The sequence below is a fragment of the Vicugna pacos genome, chromosome 10 (assembly GCF_048564905.1).
Source record: "Vicugna pacos chromosome 10, VicPac4, whole genome shotgun sequence".
In the NCBI taxonomy this organism is placed as follows: domain Eukaryota; kingdom Metazoa; phylum Chordata; class Mammalia; order Artiodactyla; family Camelidae; genus Vicugna; species Vicugna pacos.
Genome location: NC_132996.1, coordinates 35,728,757 through 35,753,246, shown reverse-complemented (window position 1 = coordinate 35,753,246; position 24,490 = coordinate 35,728,757). Strand labels below are relative to the sequence as shown.

At 40.8% G+C, this 24,490-nt stretch overlaps 2 long non-coding RNA genes across 4 annotated transcripts in view; one reads left to right on the top strand and one right to left on the bottom strand.

The window, feature by feature from the left end:
* Positions 1 to 24,490, bottom strand: part of LOC140698723 (uncharacterized) — a 263,718-nt gene that overhangs the window by 178,293 nt on the left and 60,935 nt on the right. The window lies entirely within an intron of this gene.
* LOC140698721 (uncharacterized) lies at positions 16,075 to 21,526 on the top strand. 3 transcript variants are annotated; one of them, XR_012076583.1, is made up of 4 exons: positions 16,075 to 17,791; positions 19,360 to 19,564; positions 20,029 to 20,192; positions 20,441 to 21,526. It is a non-coding gene; the product is annotated as an uncharacterized lncRNA (long non-coding RNA). The 3 variants fall into 3 exon arrangements; XR_012076584.1 differs by lacking the exon at positions 16,075 to 17,791 and adding an exon at positions 18,919 to 19,282 and having other exon boundaries at positions 19,390 to 19,467; XR_012076582.1 differs by lacking the exon at positions 16,075 to 17,791 and adding an exon at positions 18,919 to 19,282 and having other exon boundaries at positions 19,360 to 19,467.

Sequence of the window (24,490 nt, the reverse complement as noted above, 5' to 3'; positions counted from 1 at the left end):
TTCACAGGGTTGTATGACCATCACCAAATCCAAATCTAATTTTAGAATATTTTCCTTGCCCTTAAAAGGAACATCATGGCTGTCAGCAGTCACACCCTGTCCCTCCTATCAACCCCTTCTCCCCACCATAAACAACCAGAATCTTTTTGTCCCTATAGATTTGTCTATTCTGGACCTTACATGCAAGTGGAATCATACAATATGTGGTCTTTTGTGACTGGCTTCTTTCACTTAGCATAATGTTTTCAGGGTTCATCCATGTTGTAGCATGTATCAGTAATTCATTTTTCTATTGCTGAATACCATTCTATTTCATAGATAAAACACATTACATTTATCCAATTATCAGTAATAGAAATTGTAAATGTTCATAGCAGCACTATTTACAATAGCTAAGACATGGAAACAGCCTAAATGTCCATCAACAGATGACTGGATAAAGAAGATGTGGTATATTTATACAATGGAATACTACTCAGCCATAAAAACCGACAACATATCGCCATTTGCAGCAACATGGATGCTCCTGAAGAATGTCATTCTAAGTGAAGTAAGCCAGAAAGAGAAAGAAAAATACCAATGAGATCGCTCATATGTGGAATCTAAAAAACAAACAAACAAACGAAGCATAAATACAAAACAGAAATAGACTCATAGACATAGAATACAAACTTGTGGTTGCCAAGAGGGTGGAGGGTGGGAAGGGATAGACTGGGATTTCAAAATTGTAGAATAGATAAACGAGATTATACTGTATAGCACAGGGAAATATACATAAGATCTTACAGTAGCTCACAGAGAAAAAAATGTGACAATAAATATATATATGTTCACTTTTGACTGGAAAATTATGCTGTACACTGGAATTTGACACATCATTGTAAAATGATTATAAATCAATAAAAAATGTAAAAAAAAAGAAATTGTGTTATTTTCACTTTTTGGCTATTACGAAAAATGCTGCTAGGAACATCCGTGTTTAAGTTTCCATGTAGACATTTTCTTTAGGTATGTTTTAATTTCTCTTGTGTATATACTTAAGAGTTGGATTGCTGGGTCTAACAGCAATGGTAGCTCTAAGCGTAACATTTTTAGGAACTGTCAGACTGTTTTTCAAAACTTCTGCACCATTTTACATTCCCATCAACATTATTCTAGTGTTCCAATTTCTCCACACCTTCACCGACGCTTGTTGTCTTGTCTTTTTTATTTTAGTCATCCTAGTAGATGTGAAGTGATATCTCCTTGGGGTTTTGATTTGCATTTTCCTAATGACTAATGAAGTTGCATATCTTTTCATGGGCTTATTGGCCATTTGTATATCTTATTTGGAGAAATGTCTATTCAAATCTTTGCTCATTTAAAATTTGTGTCATTTGTCTTTTAATTATGAGTTGTGAGAGTTTTTCACATATTTTGGATACAAGCCCCTCATCAAATATATAATTTACCAATAACTGTCTCCCATTCTGTGAGATGTCTTTTCACATTCTTGATAATACTGTTTGCAACACAAAGATTTTAGATTTTGGTGAGGTCAATTTATCGAGTTTTTCCTTTATTGCTTATGCTTTTGGTGTCATATAAGGTCTACTTCTTAAATGGGTTCTGCCTTTTAAAATCTGTGTCTGTTATTTAAATAAAACTTTGATATTAAATATCTAGCACTAATCCCAAATTAGGGAAAAAAATCAATGAATCATCACTATATTCTTAAACAAGTTACAATTATTGAATAAGCCCAATTGAAATCTTGTTATGAAAGAAATAGGGAAAGGATGGACTTTTCAAGCTGGCAGGATGGCATCTGAGAAGGGCTAGGTAACATCCCTGTTTCCCTCACCATCACACAATGCAAAATACTTGGCAGGGGACTTGCTGTAAGAGACAAAAGCATAAAAAAAAAGTACTGAGACTGAGATTTTAAGGAAAGAAACAAGGCTATTACATGTCCTGCATCTGTGTCCAAGGGCCAAGCAAGGCCAAGTCTGGATTCCAAGGCCACTTTTCTTACCCTCCCCTCCCCACTTACCACCCAGGAGGGCCTATGAATATGATGGAGCTCTTCAAGAGATTTGACAGGACGCAGAGCCTTCGAACACACTAGTCCCTCTGCCTGGAAAGTTCCCTGCTCCCAGACCATCACTGAGCCAACTCCTACATTTCTATTCACTCATATTTCATTTGTTGGTTCCTAAGGAGAAACTCCTCTGACCTCCACCTGTCCAATGAGTTCACGTACCTCTGAATACATTTTCATTAGTACCTGTACTTTCTCATCATGATACTTTTCACAATTTCTGACTGCATTTAATTGTTTCACCATCTGTCTTTTTCAGTACAACCTCCACGCACACAGTTTGTGTCTGTTTTGCTCACAGTTATAGGCTTATCACAAAGCTTGATATAAAGTAGATGCTCAATAAATATTTGTAGAATAAATGAATGATCACAGGAACTGGGAAGTCCCTCCAGAATGGCCCATTTTTTTCAGACGGGTTTGTTTTCAGGGTCCTCATGAAACGAGAATAATATAAAAAGATCACCCCACAGTTGACAGAGCAGGAAAGCATACTTTCTGTCTGTAAGGTGGCTTTAGCAGTACAGGGCCTGCTCTGCCATGGGAACTGATGGGATCTTCAGGCTGGGCAGGGAGCACGAGGAGGTAGCATGAGATGCCTAACTGCTCATGAGATCAGCATTTCAGGAGCAATAGGCAGAAAGAGGCTGGCAGCAAAGGGCTTGCTCCTGGGGAACTGAACTTGCAGGTGGAGGAGGTGATGAGTAGGAGCTGTCAGCACCCACGATGCCTCAGACACCACAGCAAAGCAGTTCACCCGCATGGGAACTCATCTGAGGAAAGAACTACTTTCTGGAAATCCTCAGCCAAATTGGCCAAATCATCCTGACAAATATGCCTCCTAAGATTGCAACATTTGCCTTTACCAGCCTATTCAGTTACATGTAATTTTATAAAATGTGAGGGTTATTTTTTAGTTCAAACATTCCACTTATGTCCACAAACAACTTCGGAGCAAGTACTATGAGTCAGGTGCAGTCCTGGATAAAAGGGCACCTGGATAAACACGCTGTGGTCCTTCTTTCCAAGGAGATCACGATCTAGGGGTGAGACAAATTGTCAGCAGACAATTAAGGTGAGCCATGAGTGCCCTGATGGAGCCTCAAAGAAAGGTCTGAGAAGATAGTGATTCCTTTTGTCTTGGAGGTGGCCTGGGAAGGCCTCCTGGAAGAGGTGATTCTTGAGATGGGTCTTGAAATACGAATCAGAATAATCAAGGGAACATGATGGGATTGAGAGGTGAAGATGTGTCAAGATGGAGCCCCAGCCCATATCTCTAAATGACTCACCATCAGTGCCCCCACGCCCTCACATTTCCTGCTTTCCACCACCCGCAGCTTGGCCTGCACTGCCCTCCACCTTCCTCCAGACACAGTGCAAAGCTCCCTCCTGCATGGAGCAGCATGCTCCGATTCCTTCTGGCCCTCCGCAGAGCTGGCTGCTCCTCCTCCGGTGTAACACTGAGAGCTATATTTGCACCTGTTCATTTGCCCCCTCCTCTTTCTCGCCCTGCCTAAGGCCTCCCAACACATACTAGTTGCTTGGTGAATGTTGGTTGAATTAAGTAATTAATTAACCTACCATGCAGTGGGAGACATTGAAGAATGTTCCACGGCCTGGTTCCTCTGGATATAATTTTAGAATAGACTGGCTCAATCAGGCCACTTGTATTAGAGAAAAAACCCAGGCTCTACTTAAGTTTTTCCCTGATTCACTGAAGAGAAAATAGGTTTCCTCTTTTCTTTTTAGTGACTGTGCATCCTCCACTCATGCACCAAGACCCTGTATGTTCTCTGAGGGACTCTCCACCTGTGCCAGGAAGGCAGTGCCCAGGCCCAGCCATCCCACTGCTCTAGGGGACTGCTCCTGGCCTTGGGCATCACTGTGAGACTTAGAGCACATGCAGTGAGCCCTCTGGGGACACAAGCTTCTCTCCACTGCTTCTGTCTGCCACACCGCTGCCCACCCAGAGTCTGGGTCTGTCCCTCCCCAGCAGCAGCCCTTTCCCCAGTGGCCCTGCTCCCCCAGGTATTATCAGGGTATAGGGAGATGAGACTGTCTACATCTCTAACTCAAGCATTGTGCAAGTAGCTGTTATATCTATTTTATCAAAGACAGAAACTGAGTCTCAAAATGGCAAAATAACTTGCCAGGGATGCTCTTGTCTACATAGCTAGCTAGACATTACCCTTCATGTTCGATAACTACACATTAACTGGATTTTGAAGAAATAAGGGGAGGGGACACCCATGTCTTGTGGGCTGGTGCATCTCTGCTTACAGACAGTGCAGGCCACCCCCTACCACCACCAGTAACAACCCCCACTCCACTGACCTTTCTGCCTCACCCTCAATTAGTCCTTCACTCATGTATGAATGTTTATTTCCTAGGTATGGCTCTAAGCTCTGGGACACAGCAATAAACCAGGCAGGCATCTGACTTTACCTTCCAGTAGGTATAACAGAAAATAAATACATAAGTACATAACATAATTTTGGATAGTTAATAAATGCTATGCAAAAAAAATCAGGTGCTATTAATATTCTAGATCTTAAATTTGTTGGGGGGTTCACAAGTATTGGCTACATGATCATGCTTCATAACCTACCTATTCTTTCTGTATTTTTGTGTATGCTTCAAATTCAATATTATATAATTTAAAAGTTCTGCTTAAAAAAGATTGGGATAAGAAGACGGAGAGTGATTTTGATGGGGAGTGTGGGTAGCTTAGATGAAGTCATCAGAAGAGACTTCTCCTGAGATGTATATTTAAGCTGAAATCAGAAAATGAGAGGGAGCCCCCAGGACAGAGGCCTGAAGGAGGGCTAATCTTGACAGCAGGACAGGGAGGGTGAAGGCCCCGCTGGGAATGACTTGGAGTTCCAGAAGCAGCAGGGACCGCAGCCTGGCAAGTGAGAAGGAGAATGGGAAGGAGGAGGTGGGCGGAGTAGGCAGGGCCCATCCAGTGCAAGGATATTGGGCACGTGGATGCTGGGAGCACGGACCCTAGATGTTTTTCCAAGTGTAAAGGAAGGTGGGTTTTCTTTCTAAATGATTAGTCTCTCAGGAAACTACAGCTGCCCCTCTCATTTCCCCACCTCGCCTCCCCTCTGTCCTCACGCGGTCAGGGTCTATGTGGATATGCCAGAGCCAGACCTTCATTCCAGACTTACCAACTCTCAGAGGGTGAGCTTTGGTTTTACAGGGCAAGAAAGCAGAACAAGTAAAGCTTTAACTTTATGCTGCTTTTACAGGTGGTAGTTAAATCCATGTTGCTAATAAGTGTCAAGTTCAAATATGACTGTGAAATGATGCTCTAGTCACTTGATTTATATTGAATTACCAATGTTTTCACGAAACCATGTCCCCTCTCCCCTTAATAAGGCTAATAACTCCTGTCATCTTTGTTCAGCCTCCTCAAAACTCTCTGGTGATGTCTGCATGGACCCCAGCCTTTGGGTAAGATAAGAGAATGGGGAAGATGGGTAGTGTAAAGAGCCCGGAGGTGTGGTCTGGAGACCTGGCTTTAGCACTAGCCATGTCTCTTATCAGCTGAGTGACTTTGGACAAACCATTTAACGTCTCTGAACTCATTCTCTCATCTATAAACCCAGAACAAATTCCTTCTCAGAAATAAAGTATGGGGAAAGTACTTAGCATAGTGACTGGGATGCAAGAAAAAATCTGTAAAAAATGAGTTGAGTCCAGTGGGGAGGGTATAGTTCAAGCGGTAGCACATGCTTAGTATGTGTGAGGTCCTGAGTTCAATCCCCAGTACCTCCATTAAAAAAAAAAATTAAATAGATAAACCTAATTACCTCCCCCAACCAAAAAAATTTTTTAATTAAATTCTTACTTAAATTTTAATTAAATTCTTAAATTAAAAAATTTTAAAATAAATCTGAACTTCATTAGTGCTGCCTCATTTATCACTGAGCATTTTCCTTCTTGTTTTTTTAAATGATTATAATAGTCATTGTAGACTATGTATAAAATTCTAAATAGTGTAAAGTAGGAAACTGAAATCATAATTCTACCACTCCGAGATAGTTACTCTTAAAATACCCATGTGTTTCCTCTTAGGTTTTTTTTTTTCTCTGTACCTATGTTCATATTTGGATAGCACTGTTTATTCCATTTTAAATATGGCTCTTTTCATCTAGTACTTTGTTTCATAAATTTCCTAAGTCACTAAAATATTCTTTGAAAACCTGGGTAGTAAACAAAGAGAAAGATGTCTGCCATGTGGGAATGGACCATAGGGGTGAGGAGTGGGAGCAGCAGGAGTAGATCTGAGGCTACTTTATAGGGTCACGGTGGCCGCACGGGTGGGAGTGCTGGGAGCAGTGCAAAGCAGTCAGATTCAGAACTACTGGGAGGGAAGAGGAGACAGGTCTTGGAGTTGGATTCAATGTGAGTGTTCGGAGAGAGAGAGCACAGATAAATCCTAGTGTTTAGACCAAGCAACTGGGTGGAGACTGGTGCTGTTTCCTGGGATGAGGATATTGAAGGAGCAGATAGGGGAGAACACCCATGGCCACAGGGATGTGCTAGCCTCTGGGTCTTCTAGAAGACTTTGATCAGGGGATGAAGGGTAGTGGGGCAGATCAGACTAAGTGCTCAGACACAGCTGACATATGATCCCTCAGAGTTGTAAAATGTTTCCCAAATCGCACCCTGTGAGCAAGTCAGAGGCAGCCCCACTGTCTGAGTGCCAGATTACATAACAAAACTAGGGCTCCTACCTTTTCTGAAGGAGGAAATCCTAGACACACCTTTCATCAGTTAAATGCTGACACAGTGTGCATTCCACAAGTAATTTCTGACTGCTTACTTTGTGCCTGACAATGTTTTAAATACTAGCCACACAGCAGTGAACAGATAAAATCCCCTGCCTTTATGGGGCTGATATTCTAGTGGGCAAGGCCATAAGTAGTATTAAGTATGTTCAATAGTGGTAAGTGCTATGGAGAAAAATTAAATAGAGAAAAGGGCTAGGGAGTGTAGAGGGGTGGGGTTGCAATTTTAAATATCATGGTTAGAAAGGCCTCACCAGTCAGGTGACATCTGAGCCACATGGGGGTGAGGGTCTGGGGGATGAGGAATAATCAGGGATCCTTGGGCTTCTTGTGGTGAGTGATATAAAGAGGACTAATGAGATGACTTCTGATGGTCTCAGGCAGAGAATAGTGGTCAAGCTGTAATGTTAGGGGGTGGACAGGGTGTATTAATTAGGGTTTTCAAGAGAAACAGAACCAACAGGAAATAAATATGTATATATGATATATTTACAGACACAGAGAAATTTATTATAAGGCATTGGCTCATGTGATTTATGAGGCAGGATCTGATGAGAGGTCCCAGGATCTACTGTCTGCAAGCTGGAGACCCAGGAAAGCTGATGGTGTAATTTGAAGACCTAAGGGCCATAGACCCAGTGGTGTAAATTCCAATCTAAGTCTGAAGGCCTGAAAACTAGAAAGATATGTGTTCCAGCTCATGCAGGCAGGCACATAGCAAAGTCAACTTTCTTCCACCCTTTTGTTCTATTCAGACCCTCAGCATATTGAATGATACCCACTCACACTGGGGAGAGCCATCTACTTCACTCAGTATATAGAGTAAAATGCTAATCTCTTTCAGAAACAACCTCACAGACACACCCAGAAATAATGTTCAACCAGCTCTCTGGGCCTCTCATGATCCAATCCAGTTGACATATAAAATTATCTATCACACAGGGGTAGGGAGGAGGGTTTGTCAGGAGCACACAGAGCTCATGATTTCTGTCTGGACTCCTGAAGATGGAGGTATGCAGAGAACAAGGATTTCTGTAGGGCACTCCCTTGATTTCTTGATTTCTACTGATGGAAGCCTGAGAGGCCAGGGGAGGGCAGGGGACTGTGGAGAGAACTCAGGATGGGAATGTAGGTCAGAACTCTAAGGTCAAGGAACTCAAGGAAATAGGCAGTGTCACTTCTCCAGCAGGCTAAGGATGATGGGACACTGGCGGCATTGCTATGTCGGCTGTGCTGTGGCCCAGAAGGGCGCCTGGACTCTCACACTCTGAATGGAACCTCTGAATATAATTGAAGAGCTACAGATAAAGATTAGCCAACTTATTTACGTTCATAACACTCTCAGTGTCTAGCACAATAGAAGGTACTTGTCATTCATGTAGCAGACACTTGATATATACTGTAAATTAAGCCAAATGAATATATTTTCAAAAAATAAAGTCTATTATTTATTCAAAACCCTGCTGTGTCCAAAGTTTTGGGTTAGGTGCTGGGGGGGGGGTTAAAAAAAGGCAAATAAGACACAAGAATTACCCTTAAGAAATTTATATTCATATATTAGAATAGAAAATATACACTAAAAGAACAAAATTCAATCCAACCAAGTTAGGGAAATTTGGGACCAAATCAGTGAATGAAATAATGGTTCCAAATACAATCTTCAGATACTTGAAAGAAATCATTCATTATCAGAAATCTTTAAATGATAGAGGTGAAGAACCTAGGAATTCATTTAGTCAGAATTACTCAAACTTTTTGACCATGACCTACAATAAGAAATATATTTAATACATCAATTCAGTACACACACACACACATATACACATACCTAATTGAAACAAGTCTCACTTATTCTTGATATTTATGATATGTATTCTGATACAGTCTATTCCATTTATTATTTTTTGAGAGCTGGTCTCAACCCACTAAACTGATTTCACAACCCACTAATGGGTTGCTATCTACGGTGTGAAAGACACGGATCTAGTCTAAACTCCTCCTTATCCCATACCTTCAGCCCAGGCATTCTGTGGGATTCTAGGTAAATTGTGACTTTCTGACCTCACAATAAACTTTGCATTTTGATTCTGCAAGAATCAAGGGGAAAAAGAATCCAGGCTCATTCTACTCACTATCATGCCTCTGATATCTAGCACTCTGACTGACACACAATAGATGTTCAAGAAGTTGGTTAAATGAATAAATGAAAGCCAAAAGTCCCACAGCCACTTAGCTAAGAATGATACCTTCTTCCAAAAACAAGCTAGAACAATCAGACAATTGTTGGCTGTTAAGCAACAGCAGCTATTTCACAATTCCATAAGAAAATAAATTTTAATTTCAAATGTAAAAATAAATCACTGTCATGGTACTTTACATGTCATCAGTATATTGCTTTAGATAATTACACACTGTTTTGTGTATATATATCCTCATTTATCCCTTGTACCTCTGGCTAATGGATTGCAAGCACTTGGATGAAGTAGAGGTCTTCTTTGTTCCCACCAACTGCCTAATAGTAGGCTGGGCAATTAGGCAATAAATCTTTTGGGGAAGAACAACTGAAGTCATAATAGGATTTATTTCTCTTCCATTATTTTATAACAGTTTTATGAGGTGTAACTGACATATAATAAACTATACATATTTAAAGTGTGCAACTTTTGACACAAATATATACCTGTGAGAATCCAACAACACATAAAAAAGATCATACACTATGGTCAAATTGGATTCATCCCAGGAAAACAAGGATGGTTCAACATACACAAATCAATCAATGTGATACATTACATCCACAAAACAGAAGACAAAAGTCACACAATCATCTCAGTAAACACAGAAAAAGCATTTGATAAAATTCAACACCCATTTATGATAAAAACTCTCACCAACATGAGTATAGAGGTAACATATATCAACATAATAAAAACTATTTATGACAAGCCCACAGCCAGCATTATACTCAACAGTATAAAGTTGAAAGTCTTCCTGCTAAAATCTGGAACAACACAAGGATGCCCATTCTCACTACTTCTATTCAACATGGTATTGGAAATTCTACCCACAGCAATCAGACAAGAAAAGAAATAAAAGGGATCCAAATTGGAAAAGAAGAGGTAAAATTGTCACTGTATGCAGATGACATGATACTATATATAAAAAACCCTAAAGGCTCCACACAAAAACCACTAGAGCTGATAAAAGAATTCAGCAAGGTAGCAGGATACAAGATTAACATACAGGAATCAGTAGCATTTCTTTACATTAACAATGAAATATCAGAAAAGGAAATTTAAAAGCCAATCCCTTTTAAAATTACATCAAAAAAATACTTAGGAATAAACCTGACCAAGAACTACAAAACACTGATTAAGGAAATTAAAGATAACTTAACTTAAAGAAATGGAAAGATATCCTACATTCTTGGACTGGAAGAATTAATATTGTTAAAATGGCCATACTACCCAAAGCAATCTACAGACTTAATGCCGTATCAAATTACCCAGAATATTTTTCACAGAACCAGAATAATCATAAAATTTGTATGGAATCACAAAAGACCAGAATTGCCAAAGCAATAATGAAGAAAAAGAACAAGGCTGGAGGAATAACCCTTCTAGACTTCAGACAAAACTACAGAGCTACAGTAATCAAAACAGCATTCTACTGGCACAAAAACAGACACATGGATCAACAGAACAGAATAGAGAGCCCAGAAATAAACCCACACATTTATGGTCAATTAATCTTCAATAAAGGAGGCAAGAACAAACAATGGAGAAAAGCAGTCTCTTCAGAAAGTCGTGTTGGGGAAGCTGGACAGCCACATGTAATCAATGAAGTTAAAACACTCCCTCACACCATACACAGAAATAAACTCAAAATGGCTTGAAGTCTTAAATATAAGACAGGACACCATAAAACTCCTAGAGAAGAACATAGGCAAAATATTCTCTAACATAAATCTTAGCAATGTTCTCCTAGGGCAGTCTACCCAGGCATAGAAATAACACCAAAAATAAATAAATGGGACCTAATTAAACTGAGAAGCTTTTGCACACAAAAGAAACTATAAACAAAACAAAAAGATAACCTATGGATGGGAAAAAATATTTGCAAATGATGCAACTGACAAGGGCTTAATTTCCAGAATATACAAACAGCTCATATGATTTAATAACGAGAAAATCAAACAACTCAATCCAAAAATAGGCAGAAGACCTAAATAAGCAATTCTCCAATAAAGACATATAAATGCCAATAGGCACATGAAAAAATGCTCAATATTGCTAATTATCAGAGAAATGCACATCAAAACTATGATGAGGTATAATCTCACACTGCTCATAATGGCCATCATTAAAATGTCCACAAACAATAAACGCCAGGGAGGGTGTGGAGAAATGGGAACCCTCCTACACTGTTGGTGAGAATGTAGTCTGGTGCAGCTGTTACGGAAAACAGTATGGAGATTCCTCAAAAAAACTAAAAATAGACTTACCGTATGATCCAGCAATCCCACTCCTGGGTGTATATCCAGAGAGAACTCTAATTTGAAAAGATACATGCACCCCAGTGTTCACTGTAGTACTATTTACAATAGTCAAGACATGGAAACAACCTAAATGTCCATCAACAGATGAATAGATAACAAAGTTGTGGTATGTGTCTTCAGCTTAATACTACTCAGCCATAAAAAATAAAATAATGCCATTTGCAGCAATATGGATGGACTTAGAGATCATCATACTAAGTGAAGTAAGCCAGAAAGAGAAAGAAAAATACCATGTGAGATTGCTCATACGCGAAATCCAAAAAAAAAAAAAAAAGAACATAAATACAAAACAGAAACAGACTCATAGACATAGAATACAAACTTGTGGTTGCTAAGGGGGCGGGGGATACGAAGGGACAGACTGGGATTTCAAAATGTAGAATAGATAAACAAGATTATACTGTATAGCACAGGGAAATATATACAAGATCTTGTGGTAGCTCACAGCGAAAAAAATGTGACAATAAATATATATATGTTCATGTATAACTGAAAAATTGTGCTCTACACTGGAATTTGACACAACATTGTAAAATGACTATAACTCAATAAAAAATGTTAAAAAATAAAAAAACAAAGCAGAAGTTTCTAATTTTGATCAGTCCAATTTAGTGAACGGTCAAAAAGGTTTTCTTCTATGTTTGTCTGCAATACAGTTTGAATCAACTTTTGTGCATGGTGTGAAGTACTGCTTGAAGTTCATTATTTTTACATATGGGTATTTAATTGTTCCAGTACTGCTTTGTGAAAAGATGGTTCTTTCTCCTCTGAATTGCCCTTGTACCTTTGACAAAAATTATTTGTCCATATCTGTGTGGATCTATGTGTATACTTGGTATTCTCTTCCATTTATCTATGTGTGCTAATTCTATGTTGTTTTGACAGAGATCACGTTGACTCTATAGATCAATTTGGGTAGAAGTGACATATTCTAACCCATGAAGAAGATATATCTAATCCAGAGTAAGATATATCTCTGTTTATTTTAAGTGTCTCTTAATTTTTCTCGGGAGAATTTTGTAGTTTTCAATGTACAGGACTTTCACATCTTTTGTCAAATGTATCCTGAAGTAATTCACATGTTTTGATGTGAATATACATGGTACTGTTTTTTAATTTCAATTTTGAATTGTTTGTTTCAAGTATATAGAAATACAATTGAGTTTTGAAGAGTCATCTTGTATCAGATAATCTTGCTAAACTTTTTAGTTCTAGATTTTTTTTTTGTAGATTCCTTCAGATTCTACATAACCAAACATGTCATTGGTGACTACAGAAAATTTTACTTAATCTTTCCAATCTAGATGCCTTTTATTTCTTCTTCTTGTCCTAGACAGTGCACTGTCTAGGATCTCAAGTACAGTGCTGTTGTACAATAGCATTTAACCATGAAGCATATTTTTAGCTAAACTTTTTTGTAGCTGCCTTTAATCAGGTTGAGGACATTCCCTTATTTTCCTACTTTGCTTAGTTTTTAAAATCAGGAATGGATGTTGCATTTTTTTAAATGCTCTTTTTTGGCATCTATTTGATGATCATATGATTTTTCTTTTTTAGTTTGTTAATACAGTGAATTATACTAATTAATTTCAAATGTTAAACCAAACTTGCATTCCTGAAATAAAACCTACATGGTCGTGATATATATTCTTTTTATATGCTATTTAATTCTATTTGCTAAAATCTTGGTTAGAATGTTTGCATCTATATTCCTTATATCCTTCTCTACTTAATGTTATTATTTCCTTTTTATGTATTGATCCTTTCACCATTAGGAAATGACCATTTTTATCCCTGGTAACATTCGTTGCTCTGAAATCTACTTTATCTGACTTAACATAGCCATTACTACTGTTGAAAAATTGATGTACCACCTCTCCTTTAGCCTACGGGCTGAAAGAAGAGTAGGGTGGGGCCTAAAAGGGGCATACAACCCAGTGAATTCATCCATAAATTGGAGATCTCAAAAGACTGACTGATAAATGGAGAGTCATAAATTTATCTGTGATGTTTATCTTCAGAGATTTAGAGCAGCAGCTTAAAAGACTCTAATACAGATGTAATCTTAGTTTCAAACAGTCCAAGGTGGCAGCTGGGTTTGGGGAATCTGAGATTAAAGTCTTTCTGGGGCCCCTGACAGGGCCATCAGTGTTCTCGCCTGCAGACAGCTGCAGGGCTAGTGGTTCAGGTGGCTCACTGAGCTGCAGGTGGTAACATGGAACACGCGTGGGTGTTAGGCTTTTAGGGAAGACAGCCTTGGGGTGAAATCCTAGCTTTGCTGTTTATTCTGTGAGTTTGGGCAAATGAATAGTTCTCTCTGAGCTCTGTTTCCCCAGGCTGTATTTTTCCATGACTATTGAAATCACTATGTTGCATGTAATAGAGTAACATCAGTAATGTCGCCCTTTTTGAAATGCCATTCAAATCATCTACCTTCTGTTAGTAGTCCTCTTCTACACAGTACTATATAATACTTTAAACTTTTATTTGGCTTACAACTTTTTTATTTGGGAAAAAAAAAGGACAAAGGCTCAGGCATCTTAGCTTAATTTGTGTCCTCCCAAATCTTTGAAATCTTTTATTTGCAGACTTGTCTTGGGTGACTTTCATTTGTGCCATTTCCAGCTTCCTAATTTCACTCTGCGAGATACTCTTTCCAAAGACTGGCTAGACAGATCTTCACTATAGGGCTTATCACATTGCTTTGGGAATTATTTGCTGTTTTTACTGACTGCCCCACTAGAAGACGAAACCCTTAAAAGCTAGGACTAAGTATTATTCATCTTGATATTACCAACACCTGCTATATCGAAGAAAGCATAGTAAGACCTTTTTTAAAGAATAAATAATCAATGCATGAACCAATGGACGAGTAAATGAACATGATATCTGGAAAATATATACCTGAAATGGATCTGAGGTTGAAGACTAGCAATTTCTTTTTGGGAATAATAATTCAAGTGAGGGCAGCCAGAACCCAAAGAACGTGTAGGACATCCTTTCTGGAAAGCAGCTCTGAAAAAAGCAGTGCAGCAGAGAGAAAGGTGCATAGATCATACTATCAGATGGGCTTAAGTTCAAATCCTAGCTCTTCTATGGTTCAAATGCCTGACTTTGGACAAGTTACTAAAACCATCTGAGCTTTAGTTGCATTTAAAAAGTAAAAAGGGAGAAATAATAAAATTGTGGTAATCATTCATGCTCTTCATCAAATATTTCTGGTTCTTCTTCTTCAGGTACTTGATAAGACTGTACTTCACTTCTCCCTTGATTTCAGGCATGGTCATACAATTGACTTTAGCCCATGAAATAGGGAAGCATTTAAGCTAGCGCATGGTTTGCCACTGTTTCTTCCTCTTACCCTAAAGATTGGGAATGTTCAGAGGTGAGGTCTTCACCACCTGGGTCTCTGAGTAGGTATGAAGAGCCCCTACTGACTTAATCAAATACATTTTTGTTGTTTTAAGCAGCTAAGAATTGGGACTTGATGGTTACCACAGCATAATCAAGCTCATTGTTACTGATTCAAATTGATAGGCTGCATCAAACAGATAGGTTGTTGAAATAATTAAATGAGATGTCTTATAATTGTCTGTGTCAATTTTTTAGTCATGGTGGGCCTGATGTTGCTGGGTAGAAAACATTGAAAAGTTACATATTATTTAGTTCAAACATAGGAATCTTTTTGGTGAGGCAATAGCACTGCAAAGTCTATCAATAAGAAAACTCCCACTGTTAACAATCGACATTTAATTGAGGTGTTTACAGCCTTGTTGGAAAGAAAACACACACACACACACACACACACACACACACACACACACACACATACATCACATGTCAATTAAAGAGCAAGACAGTATATGCCAGAGAGTGTTGGAAAGAAACACACACACACACACACACACACACACACACACACACACACACATACATCACATGTCAATTAAAGAGCAAGACAGTATATGCCAGAGAGTGAATATTTAGTGTTGGTAACCAGTATTTAGCAAGATCTAATTAAGACATGAATTGCGTGGCAGAGGGAGCTAGTGAAGAGACAGGCCAGTTGTAGCTAGAGGAAATGGGGAAGGGAATTAGACAAAGTTTTGAAAGTGGATAGACTGTGAACAGATGGAGGATAGACTATGAATTTCTAAAAACTACAAACTTTAAAAGCTTAAATAACTTAGACTAAAACATCTAAGTCTTGCTCTTTGCATTGCAATCCTTTGATAAGAAATTGTATCTGAATATAAAAAGCTGCATTTTCATTTCTCTTTCCAGGGAGTATGATATCAAAATAGCATAGCCTTCCACAATTTTTGGCACATAATAGAGACTCAATAAATATTTATTGGTCAAATGTATGAATGGATGGATGATTGGGCTTTATGGAAAGACAGATCTGGTTTCAAATCTCAGCCTTCTCTTATTGTATGACCTTATAAAGGTTATTTATCATCACTGTGGTTTGTTTTCTACATCATAGCATAGTTTGTGTTCAAATGTGTTACAGTGCATTGCATGGTGGCAGCTCAATAAAGAGAATAGTCTAGCATTTTTCTATGTTGCAACAGCTTTCATAATGACCACAGTTAATACTCTTCATAAAGTGGCTGTACACTCTTGGCATGAAGGGAGTTTTCTAATGTATCAATATCATAGAAAATGTGCTGATTGACATCATTATGCCTACAGATTCTTCCTTTTGTTGGATATTTTCAAAGTTTGGACTCACTGAATCAAAGACAATGAACACATCCATGGGAAAAATCAATATCTCAAAGAAGTGATACAGAAGGCGGTCTTAGCTAATGGCAAGATGGAGCGTCATTTTAAGAGCCCAAATTCAGCTGATGAACTTAGATTGGATCAAAAGATCCGCTTGGGCTTGTTGGCAGATTCTGTTTATTTCTTTTTCTTCTTTTTGTTCTATTCTTATGATTTGATGACTAGAGAAGTTCCTTTAACATTTGTTGTAAAGCTGGTTTGGTGGTGCTGAAATCTTTTAGCTTTTGTGTATTTGTGAAGCTTTTGATTTCTCCATCAAGTCTGAACGAGAGCCTTGCTGGATAGAGTATTCTTGGTTGTAAGTTTCCCTCTTGCATCACTTAAAGATATCATGCCACTCCCTTCTGACCTGTAGAGCTTCTGCTGAAAAATCAGCTGATAACCTTATGGGAGTTCCCTTGTATGTTATTCGTTGCTTTTCTCTTGCTAGTTTTAATATTTTCTCCTTATCCTTAATTGTTGTCAATTTGATGACTATGTGCCTTGGTGTGTTCCTCTTTGGGTTGATTCTGTGTGGTACTCTCTGCACTTCCTGGACTTGGGTGAATGTTCCCTTTCCCAAGTTGGGGAAGTTTTCAGTGATTATCTCTCCCAAAATTTTCTCAGGTCCTTTTTCTCTCTCTTCTCTTTCTGGGACCCTTATAATGCGAATATTAGAGCACTTCATATTGTCCCAGAGTTCTCTTAAACTATCCTAATTTCGTTTCATTCTTTTTCTTTTTCTGTTCTGAAGTAGTGATTTCCACTAATCTGTCTTCTAGCTCACTGATCCGTTCTTCTGCCTCATTTAGTCTACTCCTGGTTCCTTCTAGTATATTGTTCATTTCAGTGATTTTATTCTTCAACTCTGGGTATTCTTTATATTTTCCACCTCTTTGCTAAAAACTTCACTCTGTGCATCGATACTTCTCTTGAGTTCTCTGAACGTATTGTCCATCATTGTTTTAACTCTTTCTCAGTTAAACTGCCTATCTCCTAATCACTTATTTCTTCTTCTGGGATTTTATCTTCTGCCTTGGCCTGAGAGATACTCCTTTGCTGCCTCATATCATCTGTCTTTCTATGTGTTTGTAGATTCCTTCCACAGGCTTTGGGATTATTGTTTTCTTATTTCTACTATCTGCCCCTGATGGATGAGGCTGGACTAGAGACTTATGCAGGGTTCCTGGCTGGAGGAGCCAGTGCCTGCCCACTACTGGGTGAGGCTTGGTCCTGGACTTCTGGTGGGTAGGGCTGTGTCTAGAGGCTTTGTGGCTCAGGAAGTCTGCTGATGGGTGGGGCTGTGTTTCCACCCTGTATGGTGTTTGGCCTGAGACTTCCCTACAGGCTGTTGGGTGGGGCTAGGTTTTGGTGCTAATGATCCAACCAAGATGTCACTCTCCAGGAAAGCTCATGTAGATTAACATTCCTGGGTTGTCCACCACCAGCTTTTCTGTCCCCTGAGTGAACCATAGCTGTCCCCTACATCCCCAGGAGACCCTCCAAATCCAGCAGGCAGGTCTGGCCCAGGTTCCTATGAGATCACTGCCTCTGCCCTTGGACCTGGTGCACGTGAGTTTCCATGTACGTTTCCCAAGTGAACAGTCTCCATTTCCCCCAGTCCCATGAGGCTCCCAGAACCAAGCCCCGCTGGCCTTCAAAACCAGCTGGGGTGTTGGTTAATTATTTCCTGGCAGTGTGTGGACCATCCTCAGATGTCCTGAGTTCCTTTTCATATCTTCCTGTGCTGAAGTGTTTCAATGTGTTTACTGTGTACATTATAATTACTGATTCAATTTACAGCAAAAAAAGGTAAAATCCATAGTATTACAATAAGAGATGGCATTTCTAAGAGTGAGATGTAAACACATAGGCCTTTTCTTGGAACCAAAGTGCGTGTGTGTGTGTGTGTGTGTGTGTGTGTGTGAGAAAACACGCATGTATGTTTTCTCTCAGAGTTTTTTTTCTCCCCATTGTATCCAGTTCATTCAACAAGATTTCAGGTCCACAAGCAAACTCATGATCTTCTACTTTCTCATATTTGGTATTTTCCAAAGTTCTTTAACTTGGAGAATGGTACCAACCATCCATCCAGGTGGGCAATGGCAGAAACCTGGCTATTCCTGATTCGTCCTTTTCCCTCAATACTTCCACCCTCTCCATATTCAATTCAAGTACTGTATTAGTTCTATTACTTGAGCCAGGACACTTTTCTCTGTCTCCACTGCCACCACATTGGTTCAAATCACCCTCATTTCTCCCCTGGACTACTTGTCAACAGGGACCCCCTCTAACCTCTTGTGGTAGAAAAGGTGACATGCAGGTCAGAAGGCAACAAACAAGATGATGGTTCAGCCATGCTTCCACCAAAAGCAGTAAGGGAATCCCCGCTTACTTCTTCCTAGCTTTTGGTGGTTTGCTGCCAATCTCTAGCATTCCTTGATCTGCAGATGCATCACTAGAACCCTCCGTCATCACATGTTGTTCTCACTGTGTTTCTGTCTTCACGTGACCATCTTCTCATAAGGATGCCAGTCATACTGGATCAGGAGCCTACTGCTCTCCAGTATGACCTCATCTTAACTAATTGTGACTTCAACAATCCTATTACTAAGTAAGGTAATATTCTGAGGCACCAGGATTAGGACCAGCACATATCTTTTTATTTCCAACCTTTTTTTTTTTTTTTGAGGGGGACATAACATTGACATTTGTTCAATCTCTGAAACAAGCTACACTCATCTTGCCTCAGGGCTTTTGTACACACTGTCCTCAACTTCCCAATTTCCTATCCAAGTCCTACATCCTCTCAATTCTCCTGAAAATTCCTCATTCTCCTTAGGCAGACTTTTCTATTTCAGTTTTACCCCAGGCTAGGTCAGCTCTCCTCACTCACAGCACCTTGTATTTTCTTCTACAGCACTTATCACCACTTGTAATTATGTATTTGCTCATGTAAACACTTTAACAATGGCTGTCTGCTCTGCTAGCCCAGGGGCTTCATGGGCCCAGAGGCTGTGTCTGTCTTGTACACAGTGCATCTCCAGTGCTAAGCATGGTGCTAGCACTTAACAGGTACACTATACATATATATTAAATCAGTGATCTCAGAAAATGTTTATTGAGTTATTCAGTTTTATCACTCCTTACAGTATTGAAGTCTCAGGTGTCCCTGTTTCCAGGAGATATGGTATTGCACTGACCCAGGCAAGACAGCAACTTGCTGAGGAAATGGGGAAGAGGAAGAGAGTAAGTCCCAGGTAAAAGTGCTTGAAGTTGACCCCCAAGATATTCCCATGAAAGAGAGCAGGCACAGCCTTCTTCCAGGGGCCAGTTGCAAATTCACTACCCAATATGGTAAGTGGGAAAGTGAACTTTCCTGCAGTCAGGACCCTCCAGAAACCTAGGTGCCTCATTGGGTTTCTGGGATCATGCCAGAAAGCTTAATGAATGGCAAGGGGCAATAGGCTATTCCTTAAGTATTCCACCCAGAGAAGAGAGGATGCCTGATTCATTCAGATGATATTCAGGGAGAGTAGTGGAAACAGTCCAAATACATAAAAATAACTATTTAAAGAAGGTTGCAGCTGGGGAAAGTAGAGAAGAAAGTTCTAGTTAAGATGTTATTGAAATATGCCTATTAAGTGAAGGGTGACTGCTGCTCAACTGATTATTTCTTGGGTAGAGAGAAGGGAGTAGTTTTTATTTGTTGAAACCCCATTTCAGCTCTTTATGTGATGTGCTTCCTGTAGTTTCCTTTTTTTCCCCCTTCAAGGTGCCCTTTGGGTGAGGTAACTTTTCCTCCTGTTTTTCCCACTCAGGGGCTCTTATGTCCCTCTGTCATCAGCTACAGCCACCATCATCCTATCCTTGGATGGACCAAGATTTATGAGGCTGACGGGGGCAAAGATGTGTCCTGTTGGAAGTGTCCTCACTGCACAGTGCTGCAGTGTGCCAGAGTGGAAGGAAAATTTTAGGGAAGCAGGTAAGTAGAAGAATTAGCATTCTGAATTCTTTATAATTGTCCTCTTTTTTTTTAACCTTTCCAAGTACATAACCTTTATCATAGAATGCCTCAGGAAGATCAGATTTTGTGACAGAAAGAATGTAAAAAGAATTACCAAGGTATTCATCAGCTCTGGCAATCACCATTTAGGCAGCAGGGTGGTGGTTTGCACCCAAGGCTGCTGCCTTGAGAGATCATTTTCCAGATTCTTTTGTCTCCTCCTTTAGGGTGTAAAGGTTCAAGCCAAGAAGACCTGGCTCAGAGAGTGCTTCCATGGTGTGGAGAAGATACCCTTGCCCTTGTGGGAACCAGGTGCACTCTATGTGAGAAGAAATGGAACAGAAGCAAAAGACAAGCTCTCCGCTTTCTGGGCCAGGGCATTAGCAGGAGACAGAAGGAGCACATGGAGGCCAGAGAACAAAGCTGCCATCGATCTTGTTGGCTACCTCCCAGCAGACTCAGGAGGGATATGTTAGTTAAGTCTAGGAGAGCCAAGAAGGCTGGAAGCTCTGATCTGCAACCCACTGAAGGCTGGGAGGTGGAGGCTAATTCTCAGGCTGTCCACTCTGAGCTGGGGGGCCCCTCCTCACTCTGTGACTCAGCACAGTCAGGAGGAGGGAGGCCTACAGTTCAAGTTTCCAGAGCCATTTTTGGCTCCAGTGTGGTAGATACAGGCTTCAGAAATACCTGAGAGTCCAGAGAAGGAGTCTGCCAGAAGGATCACTGTGGCAAGGATGAGGGATCTCAGTACTCAGCGATACTGGGGAGGCACTCAAGTCAAAGCCAGAGGGGAGTCTCATCAGAGGAGATTCTGATGCCCGAGGGCACCAAGCTCAGGGTGAGGCAGCCAGGGGGCGCTAGAAGGTCCTGACCTAGTGGAGCGAGGCCAGATCACGAGTCACCTTCTGCAGAGACCAGAGGAAGGGTTTGGGGTGTGGGTTGGGAGGATGAGCATTGGCGCATAGACTCTGCATCTTCCCCACAGCTGTAGCTGTGAGGTTGCATAAGCCACCACTGCCACCCCTCACACATGTCGGGACACATCTTTGGGAACAAAAAAAGAGACAATGGAAGAATTTTACCTGTGAGACTGAACGATTTTATACCAAAGAGGTTAATCTGAAATTTTAATATTGGGTTTAATACTGAGTTAGGCTTTAATCTAATCGCTTACATTTTTTCTTTGCTAACCAGCTGGCTGTGGGCTTGGGAGGAAGGCTGTATTAGATACAGGAAAAATCAAGTACACTTTTCTCTGCACATCCAAGTTATGCATGTGACGTTAATATACTGCCTCTGCCACACAGGAATAAAGGAACCGTGAAATCACTTGTCAAAAATCTCAGCATGTTTAAAAAAACAAGCATTCAGTTGCTGCAGGGTTGGATGGGTCACATTCCTAAAGCCCCCACAAACAGCGCTGACTACAACTTTCACAACTGTAGAAAATACAGGAGGAAGTTCAAGGAGCAAACCAGGATGGTGGATTCCTCCAGCAATGATTCTGCTTTCCACTTTAGAGAGAGGTGCCCACACTCAATCCTCAGTCAGACCTGCACTCTAGGAAGTAGCTCAGCTGGTCTGCCCATGGTGGGCACCAGGTGACCTCCAAGGACAGGGGACCTGCCCAGGCACTTCCCTTGCTGGGCAATACCCTGTTGTATGCCAGCACAATGATCTGTTTAAAGTGACCAAGCGCACGATATACGATGAACCACCCACACATTACAGAACTGTTAACTAAGCATGAATATAGTGAGAGTAGTGATGAAATAAAAATTCCTATCCTAAGGCAAGTCAAGGAACATTTATACATAAAAATTTTTCTCTGCCCTTTGGCCTTCTCTCTCCCCTCACTGTGCATCGCGTATCTGCATTATGCATCAACTGAGCCTCCACATTGGCAGAAATACCCACTCAGTCATAAAGAGCAACGTTCTCCTGGCATCAACAAGACAACTTAAAAGATAACATTCCTCCTTAATCTTGTAGGAGCCACAATGACCCCTGATCCACTACTTTCTAAGTGTAGATCTGGATTGTATAAACCGTCAATAGGATGTTACTGTACAGCCCTCTGTCTCAAAAACTTATAAAACTGTGCTTTGACCTCTTAACAGGCAAGATATTTCTTGGAGCTTTCTGAGAGGCTGTTTCCAGGTGATAAACCTCAATTTGGCTCAAATTAAAATTTGCATTTCTTTCTTAGATCGACTGATTTTCTCATCAACCATAAGAAAAATACTACATGATTAAAACAACATGGGTATGGTGCTCACTACCTGTCCCTCCCGACTAGGACGAGCCACTGACAGTCTCTTCCATATTTTTGCTCTAGCTTCTTTCTTTAGTTATCCTTGGGGTTCTCTCACAGATTTCCTGTATGCTGTGCTGAGCCACATTCCACCATGATCCCGGCCCATCCTTTCAGGGCTGAAATAATAATAATTGGTAAGCTCTGGGCCATTTCACCTGCAGAGTCTTCATCTCCCAAAACTCTGGCCAATCCTATTTTTGTTTCTGTTAGCATAAGAAACTCATGTATAAACTGTGGTTCTCCTCCAGTGAAAACCTACTTGGTCAAGTACCTATTGCCAAAGGTCAGTGGATGCCTGCTTGTCATCAGTGCTGAGCCCAGCCCTCTTTTTAACTCCTGATGGGAAAGGACAACTTCCAGGCAAGGTGCCTCTGCTCCCCTATCCCATTTCACACAAGGTTTTACTCTGAATACTGCCTATGCCCCGCTCCTAAGTGTCCTGCCAGATACAGCATATGGATTCAAAATCACCCACTTGCTCCCTAAGTGCTTTTTTTCTGCTGGGTTCTGTAGTTCTCTCTGCCTATGTAGAAGAAACCCATTCTTACGCTTGTACACTTATCCGTGTGCTTACTATTAGGCATTCTGAGCACTCAATATTGTCACTAGAAAACTCTACAAGAACACAATCCAACTCTATGGAAAATCCCTTGAGGACAGGGAGGTTGATTTAGTGTTGTCCATCTGCATCTGTGGGGGGTTGGTTCCAGGACCCCCTGCAGATGCCAAAATCGGAGGATGCTCAAGTCCGTTATATAAAATGGCACAGCGCAGTGGGCCTCCACACCTGCGGGTTACACACACACTGATGGGGAGGGCCAGCTGTGCTTCCTTCATTTCCCTCAGTGCCAAGCAGAAAAGTTACCATTTTGATTTGAGAGCACTTCACATCCAGTTAATGTTTGATATCTAACCAGTGTTTACTAAGTGTTTGTAATAGGCCTGAGCCTTTCACGTACATTCTCTTATTTAGTCTTCACAACAACCTTGTGAATTATGGACTATAGGCTATTCTCAGCTTCACAGGAAAGAAAGGTGACTTGATAATCGCTCAGCTAGAAGGTGGTGATCCTGGAATCAGAACACATACTCCTCCTGCTTCAGAGCACAGTGCTATTTTCTACAGCACAGCTGCTTCTGCATGGGTAGTTCTGGCCTTAAAGAAGATGGATCCTAAGGTCAGCAGACTTGCCGAATCAACAGGAAGTCTTTGATGTGGAGAGTAAGAACCCAGTTTCAAGGAGCAGGGCCTGGAGGCCCCAGCTTATATGACAGGCACCAGCCCAGCAGGTTCCCAGGCTATACCAGCGCACAGGCCACAAAGTGATGCCTATAGAGGGCAATCTGAGCCCATATCACTACACCTGCTAGCAGTGGGATAGAGAGGGACAGGGCTGGCTTGGCTGGGTCCTCTTATCCACAGTGTCCAGGCTACGGATTCAGCATTAGCCCCATCTATTAAGAGGGCAATATGGAATCCAGTCTCCCCAATACAAGGAGGCTGTGATGGGGGTGACAAGTGACACTTCCACATCCTGCCTGTCCTTGATCAGGGTCATGCAGAGCCCCAAGTACCATCCCTTGAGCAAGCAACGGGGCCATCATATTATCCAACCAGGCTCAGCAGGAGCTGACAGGGCCTGAGACAGCTGGGACACAGGCAGGTCTGCCCTCTCCCACCAGCATAAGAGCTCCATGAGAGCTGGGACTCTGAATGTTTTATATACTGCTGTGCCCCAGTGTCTTGAACTGTGCCTGCCTGGCTTAGAGTAGGCACCCAACAGATATTGTTGAATGAATGATTGGATGGATGAGCAAAAGAACCAAGAGGAATGCTGCATCCTGTGTGCACAGAATCCCACCTGCATGGAAGACCTTTTTTTAAAGGCCTCCCCTTAGACAGCCTCACTCCCTTCTTCAACACATACTGTTTGCTGAAAAAAAAAATCTCTGAAAGATG